Below are 18,124 nucleotides of genomic sequence, written 5' to 3' on the forward strand. Positions count from 1 at the left end.
GCAGAGGTCGTGAAGCGGTTGGGCCTACCGACCACAGCACATCCACAACCATACACCATTGGGTGGCTTCACCAAGGATGAGATCTTCGCGTGAGCCAGCAGTGTCGCCTTCCATACAACATCAAGCCCTTCACGGATGAGGTATTGTGTGACATTGCTCCCCTTGAAGTTTGTGATGTATTACTAGGACAACCATACTTGCGGAAGCGACATGCTGTGTATGAATCAAGGCCTCATGCTGTTATTATTACATTGGGAAATAAGTTGTTCAGGATACCAGAGGTAGCACCACCTGCCACCCTCTCTTTGATTACTGCAAAACAATGCAGTAAGATCATTTCCAAAACCAGGAAATTTGTTTTCCTGATGATACGTCCTCAAGGAAAGAAGAAGACAGTGGTCGCGGCCTCCAAACGGGACCACTCTGCATGACAACTACAGATGGACAAGATTGTGGAGGAGTACGAGGACATCTTCACCTCCCCGGCAGGGGTTCCTTTGCACTGTCAAGTCAAGCACTCCATCGATCTGACCCCAGGTGCGCCGCTACCCAATGGACCAATTTATCGGCGCTCCGTTCTGGAGAACGATGAAATCAAGAGGCAGATTCAGGAGCTCCTACAGAAATGTCACATCCGTCTGAGTTCATCGCCCTGTGGGAGCCCGATCGTGTTGGTACAGAAGAAGGATGGGACGTGGAGACTCTGTATTGACTATCGGGCGCTGAACAAGATCACTGTCCGTAATAGGTACCCGATCCCGCGGATTGATGACCTCCTAGACCAACTAAAGGGGGCGAAATATTTCAGCAAGATCGACCTGAAGTCGGGATATCACCAGGTACCAATCGAACCCTCCGATGTGTGGAAGACTTCCTTCAAATCCAAGGAGGGCCTCTTCGAATGGTTGGTCATGCCTTTCGGATTGACGAATGCTCCTGCAACCTTTATGAAGCTAATGGATGACATCTTGCGGCCATTCACCAACTCCTTTGTAGTAGTATACTTGGATGACATTCTGATCTTCAGCCAGAGTTGGGAAGAGCACCTCCACCACATCCGACAGGTTCTCCAAACACTGCGGCAACACAAGCTATGTGCCAATTTGGAGAAATGAACTTTTGGCATGACCCAGGTTCAGTATCTGGGATACATCATTGATGAATAGGGGGTGCATGTCGATCCAGCCAAGATCCAAGTCATTCGGGATTGGCCCTCTCCAACCACTCTAACAGAGCTCCGCAGCTTTCTAGGTCTTGCCAACTTCTACCGCAGGTTTGTGTTGGGGTTTTCTCATATTTCTTGGCTCTTGAGTCAAGTCACCAAGGGCGGGGCAAAAGCAAAATTCTTTTGGTCTGAATCTCAACAGAAGGCATTCAGGGAGTTGAAGGATCGCCTCTGCACGGCACCAGTGCTCGCGTTGCCAGATTTACAACAACCATTTGAGGTCGAGACAGATGCCTCTGAATATGCTATTGGGGCAGTCCTTACTCAACATGGACATCCAGTGGCATATCACAGTGAAACACTTTCAGACACAGTCCGGAAGTACCCCACTTATGATAAAGAGATGTATTCCATTGTACAGGCCTGCCGAAAATGGAAGCATTACATTTTGGGGAAGGAAACGGTCATCCACACAGACCACCAGCCTCTGCAGTTCATACAGACCCAAGGGAAATTGCAGAATGATCGCCATCAGAAGTGGTCTACATACCTGCAACAGTTTCACTTGAATATCAAGTATAAAAAGGGCAGCACCAATAATGTTGCAGATTGCCTCAGTCGACCACCGATCATGGCGCTAACCACCGTGCTCAACTCTTGTGGGCACGAGACTTCTGATTGGCCACTTCTTTACAAAAGCGACCCAGGATTCGGCCACACATACCAGACACTCTTGGAGGGTCAGCAGGTTGCAGATTTTCACCTCTAGGATGCTCTATTATGCCACCTTGGTCACCTTTGTGTTCCTTCAAGCGAGCGTGCCAAGATGATTTGGGAAGCACACTACAGTCGGGCTGCTGGGCATTTCGGGGTCGAGAAACAGTGGCAGTACTGCAAAATTATTTCTATTGGCTGAATCTTCGACAGGATGTTGGGAAGTACATCTGATCATGTACTGCCTGTGCCATTGCCAAACCGGCCATTAAGAAGCACGACCTCTATACCCCGTTGCCTACCCCTAGTCGACCTTGGGAATCCATCTCCATGGATTACATGTCAGGCCTTCCTTCCACTAAGCATGGAAATGACTGTGTTTTTGTGGTCGTCGACAGGTTCTCGAAGATGGCCATTATGGTGGCCTGCAAGAAGAATATCACAGCAGAAGCCACTGCTAAACTCTTCTTTGAACGAGTGTGGGTGCACTTTGGGATCCCACAGTCTATCATCTCAGATCGGGACAGTCGGTTTCTCAGCACATTTTGGTCCAGTCTCTGGTCAATGCTGGACACCAAACTCACGAAGTCCACAGCCTTCCATCCTCAAACTGATGGCCAGACAGAGGTTGTCAATAAGATGATTGTGCACATTTTGCGCATGTATAACTCAAAGCATCCACGCACATGGGAAGAGAGCCTCCCCTATGTTCAGCACAGCTACAACCGAGCTCTTCACAACTCCACTAGCCATAGCCCTTTTCAGGTGGGTTTGGGATTCCAGCCACTATGCCCCATTGATGTGGCCATGCCACTTGCAGCTACTCACATGAATTCAGCTCATGTCCAGTCCGAAACAGATAAGGCCACCAGCTTCATTGAGCGCATCCAACATATTCGCCAGCAGGTCCATGACATTCTTGAGAAATCAAATGCCAAGTACAAGCGGCGACATGATCAACATCGGGTGCCACACAAGTTTCAGGTGGGCGACAAAGTCTGGTTGCATTTGCAAAAGGAATGCCTTACTGGAGCCTATCGGAAATTGAGATCACTCCAATATGGTCCTTACACCATTACTAAGGCTATGGGAGACAATGCATTTGAGCTCAGCATTCCCCCATTCCTTGGCCTGCACCCAGTGTTCAATGTGGACCGCCTTCGGCCATACTTTCCACCATTGCTAGACACATCCGACATTGCAGAACAGCTCAAACCCACAGAATTAAATCCAGATTGCATGGAACAAGCTGCAACTGATCGGATCATGGACACACAGATCAAGAACACTCGCCAACAGAATATCCAACTGTATCGAGTTGTCAAAGCAGGCCAACTCCTTCAGCAGGGCAAGTGGCTCACCAGGGAACAAGTTCAGCAGAAGTTTCCTCATCTCATGGAGGAGCTCAACGCAATGGGGACCATTGCTTCCTAAGGGGGGAGGAATGATCCAGGTGGATATTGGTGGCCACCTGCCAAGTCCACCTAGACCCCCACCATTGTCCTTCTCAGCATTTTTAGTTTCCTTAATTGTAGCACAACTTACTATTTTTAGCAGTTTTTCGGGTCCTGAACTTCCGGAGCCGTTTTGAGGCCCTAAACGACGTTTTTTGGGGAATCCATGGGCAACATGGGTCCATGGAATGGACCGATGTTGCCCATTCCAACAATGATAGTGCTCGGATAGATCTTTCTAATGAGCTATTGTACGCGTCAAACGGAGATCATATGCCAAAGTTACGACCCCGGGAAGTTGATGTACCAACTTACCCCCAAACGGGGCCCACAGTTTGGCGTTTCATCTCCTAGGGCTAGGTTTTGGAATGTTAAGGGTTTTCCATTGTTTCTCAACAATAAATAGGCCTTCGAGCCTCATTGTAACACAGTTCAGAGGCATGTAGCCATCACATCTCTTCTCAGAGATAAGCTACCATCGCACTAGCTGGTTTATTTCCATTTTCTGGTTGTAAGCATATTTCAGTATTTTCCATTAATGAAATGAAGTATTATTTCCGCTGCATCTTTGTGTATATGGTTATCTCTGTAATTTGTTGCATTCCTGTTTAAATCCGGATCACCTATACTCCATGATTTCCCGAAAAATTATTAGATATATCTTCCCATGTTTGATGGATAATATGGTAACATCACTGCTGAGAAACACATTCATAATTTTGAAAATGTTCTCAACCTTTTTGAGGTTGAATAAGATGATGTCAATATCAGTATTTTTGCTTATCTTTACAAGATGAAGTTAAGAAATGGTTTAAGAACTTGCCAGCTGCAAGCATTTTCGGTTTTCATTAGTTTGTGAAAGTGTTCCTTGATACATGGGTGGTTAAGAGAAATCCTTCTCTGATTTTAGAAGAATATAATCATTTGGAAAGACAACCAGGAGAAACAATGCAACACTTTTTAGTGAGGCTCAATCAAGTATACCATTCAATTCCTACTGATATAAAACCACCTCCTGGTTTAGATCTCTTACACTACCCAGATGCCTTTGACTGAGAAATGGAATTTTAATTGAGAGAAAGGGATCCTACCACACTCGACTAAATGCAGGATAGTGCAATAGCCGTGGAAACTAATTTGTTGGTCAAAAGGTCAAAGTTGAAAGAAGAAGCAAGGGAGAACATAGAGAAGGAACATCTAACATCTTCAAAAGTGAAGCTTGACATTTTGGTAAGCACAATGGAAGAAATGATGCAAAAGGTCACCATGAGAGATGAACTTGTTATTCAAAGACACCATGTCCCACTTATTGCAGAAGAAGAAGAGGTTGCTGACCCTAACCATTTTGCTGCTAATCTCAGTTATCATAGATCAAAAAATGATTGTTTTATGTATTTGCTTGAGGACAGTCCTGAAACTAGATTTATAGATCAACATGAAGGAAAACAATCTTCTTTATCAATGTTCATGTTTGATGATGTTTCTCTTAAACCTGATTTTCCTAAGTATGATGAATATGATGATGATTTCAATGAGCAACCAGCAGCATGTTTTCAGCACTTAAGGAATACATTCAGCTTTCACATGTGGTTTATGAATGAGAGGAGGAGTTTGATGAAAACTCTAAATTAGGTAAGCAGTTTTACAGCTTGGACAGTGAAGACAAAGGGAGTAATGAAATGGATGACGGTAAATATATTTTTACCTTTATGTTATGTTGCATTTGAATTAATAATGGAAGATCATAAACTCACAAAAGTAGAGAAGCAGTCTAAAGCTAGTTTAAAATGGCAACAACCTTCTTTGATTTTGAATGATTTGATATCTAATTATTTGGATGGGTCCTTGCAGCCCTAGTGATCCTCCTTTAGTTTTTTGTGAAACTGAAAACAAGGGTGACGGGATTTTAATTAAGAAATATTTTAGTTTTGATATGTAGCACGAAGAAGATCATGAAATTCGTGACCACGGCTCCTTACCTTTGTGTTTCTCTTCATTCTAAATAATAAAAGAAAACTATAAGGTTACCAAGGAAAAAAATAAGCAAGTTGAAAGCAATCGGCAACCTTCTCCCGAAGTTTTTGAGAATGTTATTTGTAATATAGAACCTTTTTTCAATCCACAATCGTCGTTACCAAGTAACATTCAGTTTGAAAATATAGCCAAAAGTGTGGAACATGAAGATTTTATAGAAAATCATGTAGCCTCATTGGAAATAATTTATGACAAGTTGCAGCGGTCCTCTCAACTTCTCCTTGATCCAATAGCTGATGTTGTGTACGGTATCTGTAGTCAAAGTCCTTCTCCATTAGTTAACTATGAGCTTCTAAACAAAGATGACACAAATTTGATCAGGCAACTAACTTCATTTTCTTGTTCAACAAGAGTCTTGTTACAAAGTTCATCCAAAAATTTGCAGTCTACATTTGTTTTGCTTGACAATGAAAAATTTCATTTTATAAAACAACCAATGTCTAAAAAGGAAGAAGATTCTTGTCTTGTTGTTGATCATCAAGAAAAGGTCGTCATTGACAAGTTTCAGGATCCTTTTGTTAAGTTGTTGCAGTCATCAAGGAAGATTAGTTTTATTATATTTACGGATCATGTACAAATGTTCACTAGACACTTGGAGTGGCCTAGATTTTGTTTTTTATTCCTTCTCAAATAAAGTATGAGCCGAATTTAAATAAGTAGCCATTTGTTGGATTGGTTACACTGGAGGGATCATTACACATGATTGTTTATACATCTTCACCAGGTTGGCAGTTATCATCAAAACTTTGAAGCCTCAGGAGAAGGCCATAAGGCTTCTATGATCAGCTATTGTTTTGTTTTTGTTAAAAAAGTTGTAAAGTGAGTTTTTCAGTCAGTATGTTTTCTATAGTCAAGTAAATCAATTATTCAGTCAGTTTTTAGTTTAAGTTTATTATTTGCATTTTGACTCCATGCCCAATGAACAAGGCTACTAGGTCTATGGTGTTCTTGACACCTCCAAGGAGTTGCCATCCCCAACTGGAGCCAATATTAGTTTCAGCCAGTTCTGCCTATCACCAATGATTAAATATGCTTTTACCAAGTATTGTTAGGGGTCTCAAAGTTATCATGTCACTAGGTTTTTATAATATAATTTGGTCACTAATTTAGTGTGTCTATGGTTATTTCCACTCTCAATAATTTCACACGCCAGTCACTTTCATCACTCAGCTAAGTGTATCATCATTAAGAGACTATCATCATCACATCAATCATCACCATCATGATTTCATTAGTTCAATGTCTCAATTAGGTCATTAGGGTTTCAAGGTCACAAAAACTTTTAATTCATGCATAAAATCTGACAAAGGAGGAGTGGTAATAAGCAAGTTTCTTCAACAAATTTTTATTTCAAATATAATTTTATGTTTTTATATGTAATAAGTACTTCAAACTCCCAAAGGTTGTAGTTCAAAGTTCCAAAAAGATCCAATGTTTCAAAAAAGCCAATAAAGTTACAAAGGTTAAAATTTCAAAGGTTATAAAGTGTCAACGTTCCATATTCGAGTTTAAAAGGGTAAGATTAGCTTTTTTAAACTCCTTTTCACTCTTAAAAACCTCAATATCTCTCAGTCATCATCATGAAAACTCAAAAAGGAGAAAAATTTATGAAAAATCGAGGGTTTTGTTGCGTTTTGGGAGGTGCGACCTTTCATGTGACCTTTCTGAGGAGGTGCAACCTTTTTTGCGACCTTTATAAGGAGGTGATACCTTTTTTTGCAACCTTTCTGAGGAGGTGTGAAAGTTTTGCTGGCTGGTGCAACCCTTCTGGTTTTGGCGTGACTCATCTGGAGACACCTTGGGAGAATGAGTTTTTGGAGGCCTTCTCATGGGTAATTTTAAAAAACTCAAGATTTTCTAGAAACTAGATAGACAATGCTATTTTACCGTTCTTTCAGATTTCAATTTTTACTTCATGAAGGAACCTAAAAATGGCCTCAAACTTGGCACTACGCTTATGAAATTTTATGAGATTTTAATTAAAATTTTCACTGTGTAATTTTTCAAAGTTTCTAGTTTAACTTTTGTAAAAGTCAATAGGTGAAAGTGGATGAATGTAAATGTAAATGGGTTACTACATGGGTAAATAGGTGTCTTATACTCCATTTAATGCTTTGGATAAATATCTTGTGATAGATAAAAGAGGAAATGGTTGAGTAACCTCCCTAGTATGTAGTCGTGATCAGATAGGTGCATTTATTTGACTTTCTTTGCTGGAAATTCGACCTCCTAGGGAGGATTTCGACTTCAGAGCCTATATGAGGCCTTTTTTAATTATTTTCAAGGATTGGATGTAGTGGAATTAAGCCTTGAATGCTAGTGTAATTGAAAATTTGGCAAGAACTAATAGATAGAGTTTGTAGCTATTATAGTGGGATTCCTGTGGTATGTGTTTTAGTAGTGTTTCTCCTTCTATGCTCATAAGTTTGAATGTATTGTATCTCATTTCCATTTCCATGTTTCATGTTCTTGTTTCCTAAGATAATAAACATAATTCATTCATGCAATGCTCTGTTTTGGAGAAGCTTTCACATTACTATTCATTTTTCTTCTTATATAAATGAATTCATGAGACTCATGCTCATTTAGAAACCCCACCTATCTCCCACATACACAATGACAACCCTAAAGTTCTAAAGTGTGTGCCTACCTTGCCCCATTACGTCTCTGTAAATCTAATTCTAAAAGACTAGACCTAGATCCCTAGACCTAAGTCATCATCCAACAAACAATCAAAATCAAATAAAACCTTGATCTAAACATATCTAGCCTAAAATCATTTATATCTCAGTCATCTTTTAACTGTAATTTCATAGAGAGAGCCCTCTCTAGTTTGGTAGGGCTAGCTACCAAACTAAAAGCTTGGTCTATGGTTACCTCCATCGATTCCTCTCAACCTCAAACATTGTGGAGGATAACAGGACAAACATTCCTTTATTATGTACAAAGAAGTTAAGAATTTTCATTTTTACCTAGTTAAGTCTAAGACTATAGTTATAGTCCCATACCCAATAGTTAGAAACCTTTTAATAAAAAAGGTACTTGAAGAGAAAAGGGCTCACTCGATGACAAACATCCAAGAATATGACTTGGAGATTAAACCTGCACAAATTATTAGAGGTTAGGGTCTCTGTAAACTTGCTGCTGAATCTGTTTCCTCTCCTAGTGACCATTCTGAAAATGATATCCTCACACATGATTCCTCTTTAAACAATGAAGTGCCTTTAATATAAAATGAAGGCTTGTGTCAAGATCATACTCCTGATGCATGGTATTTAGACATTAGATTTTATTTGGTAAATGGTACAACCCCCTCTCATCTTAATAAAACTAAAACAAAAGCAGTAAAATTAAAATCAATGCCTTATCAGCTTATCAATAATGTTCTTTTTCTAAAAAATTACAATGGGGTGTTACTTTGTTGTCTAGAGCAGAAGATGCTTCAAAAATACTATGTGAACTCCACATTGGCCATACTAGTGAACAATTTGGTGGGGATACCACCCCTCACAAAGTTCTAAGGGTTGGTATTATTGAACCACTTTGTTTAAAGACATCCATGCCCTTGTTAGAAAATTTAAAACATGTTGAAAGACCGTTGCTAGGCTTAAAAAACCTACCTTTCCCCTTCAGTTTGTCACTATTAAAGCTCCAATTTAGCAATGGGGTTTAGACATAATTGGACCAGGTAATACTCCATTATCCCAACAACATAAAGTTATCATAACAGCTATAGATTATGTCACTAGATGGGTTGAAGCAGCACCTTTATGTGTGTTAAATGTTAATCAAGTCATGGGTTTTTCAAAATCATATTATCACTCATTTTGGTGTTCCTGGGTCGTTTTTCTTTGATAATGCATCTTATTTCTCATCTCATGAGTTAGACAGATATGCCTTAGAAAAAGGGATTAAGGTTAAGTATTCAACAAACTATTATCCACAAGAAATGGTCTTGTTGAATCTTCAAACAAAAATATACTAAAAATCCTTAAAAGAATAGTTTATGAAAATCAAAGAAATTGGCATACGTCATTTTTTAATGCGCTATGGGATGATAGGGTCACACCAAAAGTTATTATTGGAAATTCCCCTTTTTCCTTGCTTCTGGTAGAGAAGCCACTTTACCTCCTCACATCTTTCTCCCTTCTCTGTAGTTGTCCCAAAGTATGAAAGAAGTTAATTCATTAGCTATGGAAAATAGAATCAATGCGTATTAGAGAAAGAAAGACAAAAAGCTAAAACCAAGTTAAATCAACACCAACAACTAGTAAAACAATGGTTTGATAATAAGTCTTCTTCTAACAAGAATTTTAAAGTAGGTGACTTGGTTCTAAAGTGAGACAATACCCATGCATACAAGCTAGGAAAACACCAAGTTTTAAAGGTTATGGTTAGGACCCTTCATTGCTACAGAAAATATGGGACCCAACACATTTTGACTACATACTTTGGAAGGTCAACTTGAGTCCCTCCTAGTAAATAGGCAACTTCTACAAAGATATTTTGCATGACCTCCTTTGGGAGACTTTTGTATGTTATTCCTTTTTCCAATTTTGTGTTTTTGAGTCTACTCTTTTTCTTTTCTTCATTATAATTTTTCCATGGCATGTATTCATTTTCATATTTATTTTTTCTTTCTTACTCCATAAGAAAAAATATGCCTGAATATATGCCTAAACAAACAAGTCCTCTGTTCAAAGATATATTCAGGTCTAATCTCAGTTATATAAACTGTTTGTTATCCAAATCCACTCTTTATTGAAGAAGAATTTTCATTCTGAACAACTGATTATTTTTTTAACAACATCACGAGTACAATATTTGAAAGATAAACTTTTAATGCCATCCCTTGCTCTTAAGGAGAAATTTTTTCTCCCCGTATATTAAGTAATCCATTGAGGGATAGGAGGTCCCATTATAAGTTGACCTACCATGATCATGGGTCCTAATAGAAGTGACATTACCACTACTGGTCACCAAGCTAGGGTAATGGAATTTGGTGACAAGACTGGAAGACAAGAGGTATCATCACAAGATGACTTGTTCACTTTGGTTAGTTATTGTGAGTGGCACTATCATTATTTGGTTACCAAGCCAGGAAAATGACTTTTAATTGATTTATAAGAAAAATTATCAATAAATTAAATATTCTCAAAAACTATGAATTCATATCTAATAGATAGGATACATACATATCATTGGGTTAAAAGGTACCCTTGTCGATTCCTACTGGTAAGAGTGCCTCTACATGTGGTATTAAATTTATGGTTATGCTAACTTTCACAATTTCTTATTTATATTCTTGAATCTGTTAACTTTAAGGATCCTTCTAAAAATTTATAATACAGTGGGTTTTACTTCAGTTTTTGTACATTGCTGATTTTTTTTAAATAAGATATTGATGGGAACTTATATTATTTTGTAGACTAAACTGAATTAGATTAATTCATCCTAGCAAGTTGCCAATTGTTGGTAGGCCAACCTGCTCTCTTTTATTTTGAAAAAAATAATGGGCCCCTCATAGAAAGTATTACTATTCCTTTCATTTGTTTTGTTTTATTGGATTATTATTAGTTTTACCTCTACATCATTACTTTTTAATGATGATTTTGATTTTTTTGTTAATAAGATTTGATGAATTCCATGTTTACTCATGGTGGGTGTTACATTGTATGGCTTATTCTTTCATTCATTCGTGATGTAAGGACTATTTCCTTTGACTATTATGATCAATTTTAATTTATCATCACTAATAATAGTAAGAAAATATTAAAGTTTAAGAGCAGCTACAGAATCGGAGATTTTGTAGCAACCCTAATTAAAGCTTACAAATAGGATGATTTTCACAAAACTATCATGGCAGCTCTTATGTCAATCCATATGTTTCAATGTAATAATGTGTGATTCCAAATGTTTTGATAATCGAATCAATGGTAATAACCCAAGGTATACATAAAAAATCTTATATATCACTGGCATTGTATGATTTGAAAAAAAATCATTTATATTAAATTGTTGAATTATATTATGACCACCTTGGATATGTAACGATTTAGTGACCCATTGATCTTGAATTAAAAGTTAAAACCTTACGAATTACCATTGATTTGTTTCATTTAAAACTATTGATTTTCACTTATGATAAACAATGTTTTTTGAGGCAATGTGTTGTGTTCATCGTGTTATATGTATTAGTCAGTGACTGACTCAGATTCCCAATCACGAGTGTCAAATTATTGAGATGCCAACTATCATTCCACAATGATTACTCATCTCCCATATCTCAAGGCCCTTATGGCTCCGACTAGAACCTGCACTGTCAGTTATCGAGTTGATTGCTGAATTTTTTCAAGAGGGTTCTCTGAACAATATCGTTCCACTCACCTCTCATCTCATCGTGAAGTCTCTATAACTTAGGGCTTTGATTTTTTTATGTTGTGTCTGTTGCGTCTTTCTGAACCTTGTTTCACCCTGGTCTTTATCCATGTTTCTTCAGAATGCCACCTATAATTCAAACTAAGGCCAATGGGATAGAAATTTTAGAGGCTTATGAAGAATATCCATCCCTCTTTCGCCAGATTGGCTGGTGGGGTGTCCTAGAATTGTTTCAAGGACACAATAGCGAAGTTTTTAAAGCCTTTGCTTCTTCTTTTGATGGGAAGAAAGCCCATGTGGGTAACTTGGAGATTAATTTCATCTTGGAATTTGTAGCAACAACCACGCACCTTCCTCTTGAAGGTGAATGTTGGTTTAATAATTCCGTAGTCTAAGGTTTTCCATGGAGGAAGCTCCACACCAACAAGGACTGTGAGTACCAAGTTAAAGGTATGCATGAAACATCCTGAAAGCGAAAATGGTGTGATTTATTGTACTTAATTCGTCGGTATATAACCTATGAAGGGAGGTATATCTTAATGTTTATATATCATATTAGGCTTTTGATGGATTTCCTAGGATGAAAATTAAACTTTTCATTCTATTTTCTTAAGAGCCTGACGAAAATGTGTTAGACCTATTCATTCTATTTGCATGCTAATGAGACATCAATTATTTCAATTAGGTGAAAATTGGGACTAGTTCCTAGCTCATAATGGTTATGATAAGCCCCTGCCCCTCTATTATCAGTTCAATTCCACTACTTGGTGATGACTTCCGACAGGATGAGTGTGAAGGATATGTTTAGACACCAGATTCACCTCTTTCTAATGATAACCAGGTTGAAGTCCCAAAAACATTAACTTCCTTTCATATTACTAGAAGTATGGACAAAGCCCGTGTCATCCACCACACAGAAGCACATGACTTAAAACCCTCCAAAGAGTCTCCTCGGCTCAAACCAGAGACTACCCATTCTACACAAGAATAGAAAATTGGTAAATCAATGGAAGATGAACATGTCCTGATAAATGCAAAGAAACTTCAAAGGAAAATTGCTCAAGCTAGAAGAAATAGGCACAAAATCCCCCTATAAAGGATGCCTTTATTGATCTTGAGGCCCATTTTGAGTCATTGTCGAAAAACAATAGGCGCCAATCTCAGTAAACTTCTTGTTATCACGATGTGGCCTATTGTGATGATTCTTCCCCAGGTACTCCTCATTCGGATGAACCCATTGGAAACATGTATTGGCAACTACAATACATGATTATTGTTTCTCATTTGGAATATCACACCAACCAATAAATCTATCAAAACAATCAATTAAGAGCCTCATTCCAAGAAAAGGACAAATCCAAAGATGAAAATTCGTTTAATGTTGAGGATAAAACTTTGTCAAAGGACACCCACATTTTTATGAGATCTTCAAATCTCAAAGTCATTATTTCTTGAGAATTAAATGGATCATATGCAAATAAATAATGAATTTGTTTTTATCTGTAAGTGTGAAGTTCCTCGGGTATGCTTTTCATTTTATCTGTTTTTCTATCTTTGTTTAGTATTATTATGAGATTTGTTTAATTATATTTTTTTGTTTGTAACAATTCTTCCACTTATGAAAATTAGTGGTCTTGGACTTCATGACCCTCGATACTCTTTAACAAAATGTTGTTGTTCTTAGCTATGTATGGAAAATTTATTTTCCACTCATCTTACTTCAGCTTTATCATTTTGGCCATGAAGCCTGAAAAATAACAGTTCTCATTTTTTTTTATCTTAAATACAATTTTAGTATTATTTTAACATCTAGAAACTAATTCCATGTGTATATATAACCCCAATTTTGAAAAGAGAATGGGGGAAGCTTGGGAAAAATATGTATGTGATATTGTAACTATGGAATACTTTTAGTATAAATTGATTGACTTTTTTGTATCCAATTTGGTTCTCTTATGTTTTTATCTTCCATGGTCCTATTTAATATCTTCTCTATATTTTGTTGTTTATTTCTAAATAATTAGAGGATAAATGTTATTTGCTTGATGGTTTTATTTCTTAAGAAAATAATTGTATATAGTGCATTTCTTTGTTGATAAGAATTACTTCGATTTGTAATTGCTTGATGTGATCGGTATCCTTCTCCAGTGACTCATGTTCTAAGAGTGGTTTTTGATCTAGACAATTCCGTGAGTGTATTCCAGATGTTCAAATTGACACAAAATGTCACTTTGTGTTTACAAATTGAGTTAAAATTTTAATGTAATGATTGTCTCATTTATATCATTACTTTAGCTTATGCTTTATTGACTATATTCATAATCCAATGATTAATGTGTATAAATTTTAAAGAGTTCATTTATAGATACCCATTTCTATTTGTCTTGGCTAAGTAATAGTAACTATTATGTATTAGTTATCCTCTACATTGGTTCTTGATGTAAAATATTAATGTAAACACAGTGGATCTGCGCTTGTCTATGAGAACAAGGAAATTGTATTTTACGGTTACCTGTTCTTTCATTACTTACATTAAGAATTAGTTTTAATTTAATTTGTAGTTTCATGTAAAAATAAAATTTGATTTTGTTGCCTAAATACTTTTTAGTAAAGATTATCAATAATACATCTTTCTTTTGATCCAGTTACATTATCTTTGTGTCTCTTTTACTTGTTGTAACATAATTATGCACATTATTTATTATAGCTTGATTTTTGAGTTATAATACTCATTTTCTAATTATGTAGCATAACTCGTGTATTGTATTTATAGATTTAATTCTAATTCCTAAATAAAACATACAAATTTGAATTATATAGTATATTGTAGTTTATTAACAATAAAAACATTCAATATATTCCTTTTATACTAATATCAGGTTTAGGTTGCCTGCTTTTCATTGTTGCATTTGTTCAAATGATCATTAATTTGTAGTTTTATTTTAATCATAAATTAGCATATATTAGTTTTATACTAGTATAGGATAACCATAGTTTAGATTAGGATTAGTATTCCCTCGATTCACTTCTTCATAATAGGAAAAGATCCAAGGTCAATGAAACCTATAAGATCACCGAGGGTAACCACACCAAACAACTTGGGATATTGAAGAGCCTCAATATGGGCTATTCATCCCTTGTTGACTAGGGTGCACAACACTCGTGTCAACACTAATGTGTATTTTTATTTTGTTTTGGATAAGGAGAATAAGGACTACTTCTTTCTTAACCATGATACAAAACAACCACCTAAGTAGAAGGTTGCTCTAGTAGTGCTTTTACGATCATCAACACTTCCTGCCAAATCTTCATTTGTATAAGTTGCGATAGTTAGATCATTTCCTTTTGGATACCATAGTAAAAAAACTATTGTTCCCGTAAGTTATCAAAAAATTGTCTTCATTGCAACAACATGGGATTCTTTTGGTGTTACTTCAAAATGTGTTACATGTCCAACTTCCTGCATCACATATGGTCTTGAAGTTCTCACCTAAAATAGGATTTCAATCATAGATCTATACATTATTTTTTCTGCATCCTTGGATATATCATCCATTCTGAACTTGCAACCAATCACCATCAGAGTGCTAATTGGTTTTTTTTATTCAAGACCTAAAAAAAAGTTATCACACCAAGTGATGACATTCCAAACTCACTCTGCATATCTAATGCCAACTTCTTACTTAGCATGTCATCATCACCGCCAAATATGATGTCATCGCAGTATAATCACCAATCATCAACATGAAGTATTGTTGATCATTCAGTCCTTTCATCTTCATTGGTCCACATAGATCAATGTGTACCAACTCTAATGGTTTTGATTAGGAGTGTTCCTTGGTCTTGAATTCAACTCTTGCATATTTCCATTCTTTCAATGCTTTTACGAGGTGCTGGTAAGTTTTGGAAATTTGTGAGATTTCTCTTACAACTTCCTTTCTACTAATTTTGACAAGACTGCAAAAGTTTATGTGCCCCATCCTTCTATGCCAAAGAAATTTTTGTCCCATTTTTCCAAGAAACAACATTTGTTTTTAATCACATCCAATGTGTATATATCATTTGGAGTCCTAGTTTCAATTTCCACCATCTTACAAAATTTATCTTTCCTTAATTCACATTTCTTTTAATCAAATAATACCATGTGTCCTTGATCACACATTTCACTTATTATTAGTAAGATGTGATTAATGCTTTCTATGAGTAGCCCATATTTTGCTATAGCCTCCTTGCTTCCAAGATTAATTGTTCCTTTCCCTATAATGTTTGCAGAATCATGATTCCCAAATGAGATTGTTCCATCATTTCCTTCTTCCAGAGATATAAATTTTATTTTATCCCTAGTCATATGTGTTGAGTAGCCGTTGTCAGTATACCATACATTCTTCTTGCTTTGATCTTTTAGAGCAAGTGTTAAACTTTCATTTTTCTTCTTTCAAACCTTCTAATTCCAAAATTGTTGCATTTATAACATTCCACTTCATTTCTCAAGTATCCAAACCTGTTATAATTTTTCTTGTAATATTCTCGAGAATTTATGGGATAATCATTCCTAGAGTAATTTCCAAAGATTATTTTGCTCCTATCCTAAGCCTTGCAATTTACAGCTTTATGTCGAAAATTTTTGCAAGAATAGAAAACACCAAGAAATATGGTTTGATACCTAAGAGGGGGATTTATTTCTTCAAAAAACTTCTCCTTTATAATTTTTTCATGTGGGTTATTGATTCTATGGCTTTTGAACCTTTTTTTATGCTGGGAAGCTTTCTTCCTTCTTGATGGATACTTTAATAATTTTTGCATGAGTTTATGTTTACTTCCCTTTTCTATCATTGAGGAAATGGGTACTTTCACAAATGTTTTCTTGTAGCATACCTATCTTTTCACTGCATGGCCTTTGACCATTGATGATCTCATCCAATGCTTTGGAGTTGTTTGTAAAGTTATGCTCGACATTATTTTTTGTGCTTCCTTTCATAGAGAAACTATCTCTTCTTCTAAATCTTCCCTTGCCTTGTTTGTTTATTCCAATTCTCTTTTGAGTAATTCTTCAATTTTTCTAGCTTCTTCCAACTATACCTTAAGGTTTGTGATGATACTTTTTGATTCTCTAGTCTTATTATTAAGGCTTTTGTCATTTTCCTTCAATTATTTTAGCTCAGCTTCCACACATTTTCTAATTCCTCCCTTTCTTCTAGCACTAATACTTTAGCATCGAATCTCATCAGAAGTGACCTTAGTATTTTCTAAAAATCACCTTGTACTCCATTAGTTCTCCCCTTCCTTCTATGGTGTTTACTACTTCATCAACACGGAGAAAATATGTCATTATATTTTCATCTTCAATTGCTCAAATTTTCCTTGGTAGATCTGAAGCTTTGCCTCCTTAACCTTCTTGTCTCCTTTATATATATTTTGGAGCTTGTCTAAACTTATTTCATTTATTTTAAATGCACCACTTTAACATATATTGACTCTATTAAACCACTCAGGATAACATTTCTAGATTTAGCGTTAATTTCATAAAGTTTCAACCTGGAAGCATCCGAAGGGGGAGACAAAGGTCATTTGTATTCATTTAACACAATGTTCTAGACATCAAATCCTTGTGCTTGAATGAATGCCTTCATCCTTCCATTCGAAAAAACATATTTTTGTCCATCGGACAGTGGGGTTCTATTCTTCAGACAATCCATGATCTTCCTATGAGTGATTAAACTCTCTATGAAGGAACCTACTCTGATACCAATTGTTGGAAACAATGAGAAGGGGGTGAATCAATATTTCTTATCAATTAGTAATTTATTAAATTTTTCAAAGAATTAACAACATAGAAAATATAAACACATCAAGAGAATAATGTGCAAGAAATTTTAGGTGGAAACCTTTCTAGGAGAAAAACCTCTAAACGATTTTCTAGTAATTTATGAGTATATAATATGATTTAGACCCAACTAAAAAGGGAAGCCTCAACTCCCTAGTACTCTAGAAAAGCATTCAATTTTCCAACTCCAACTGAAAGGATGCTCCAATTCCTTGGCTTTTATTGGCTGCCACTAATAGGATCCTCCAACACCCTATCATGTGCTTAAGAATGATTAGATGGCACTTAATTTGTGTCTCATTTGGAGGCCCATCATACCCCCCAACTGAAATTGTTGCTCATCCTTTGAGAAACCTACCATCCTCCTCGCCCTCTTGTTCTTTAGCTATGTTGATGTGTTTCATGCTTTGTTGGCTGGTCTATTTGATGCTCATTTTGCTTCTCATATTGCTACAACATTTTTTTCCTATCTTGGATTCCCAAGGAAGCCCTAATGTAGGTTGAGGCTACTTTTTTCTTTGAGGTGATTCTTCAACTGTAATGATTCTATTTTT

This window comes from Pinus tabuliformis, chromosome 6, assembly GCF_031772625.1.
Source record: "Pinus tabuliformis cultivar Carrire ecotype Pingquan chromosome 6, CPIR1, whole genome shotgun sequence".
Classification (NCBI taxonomy): domain Eukaryota; kingdom Viridiplantae; phylum Streptophyta; class Pinopsida; order Pinales; family Pinaceae; genus Pinus; species Pinus tabuliformis.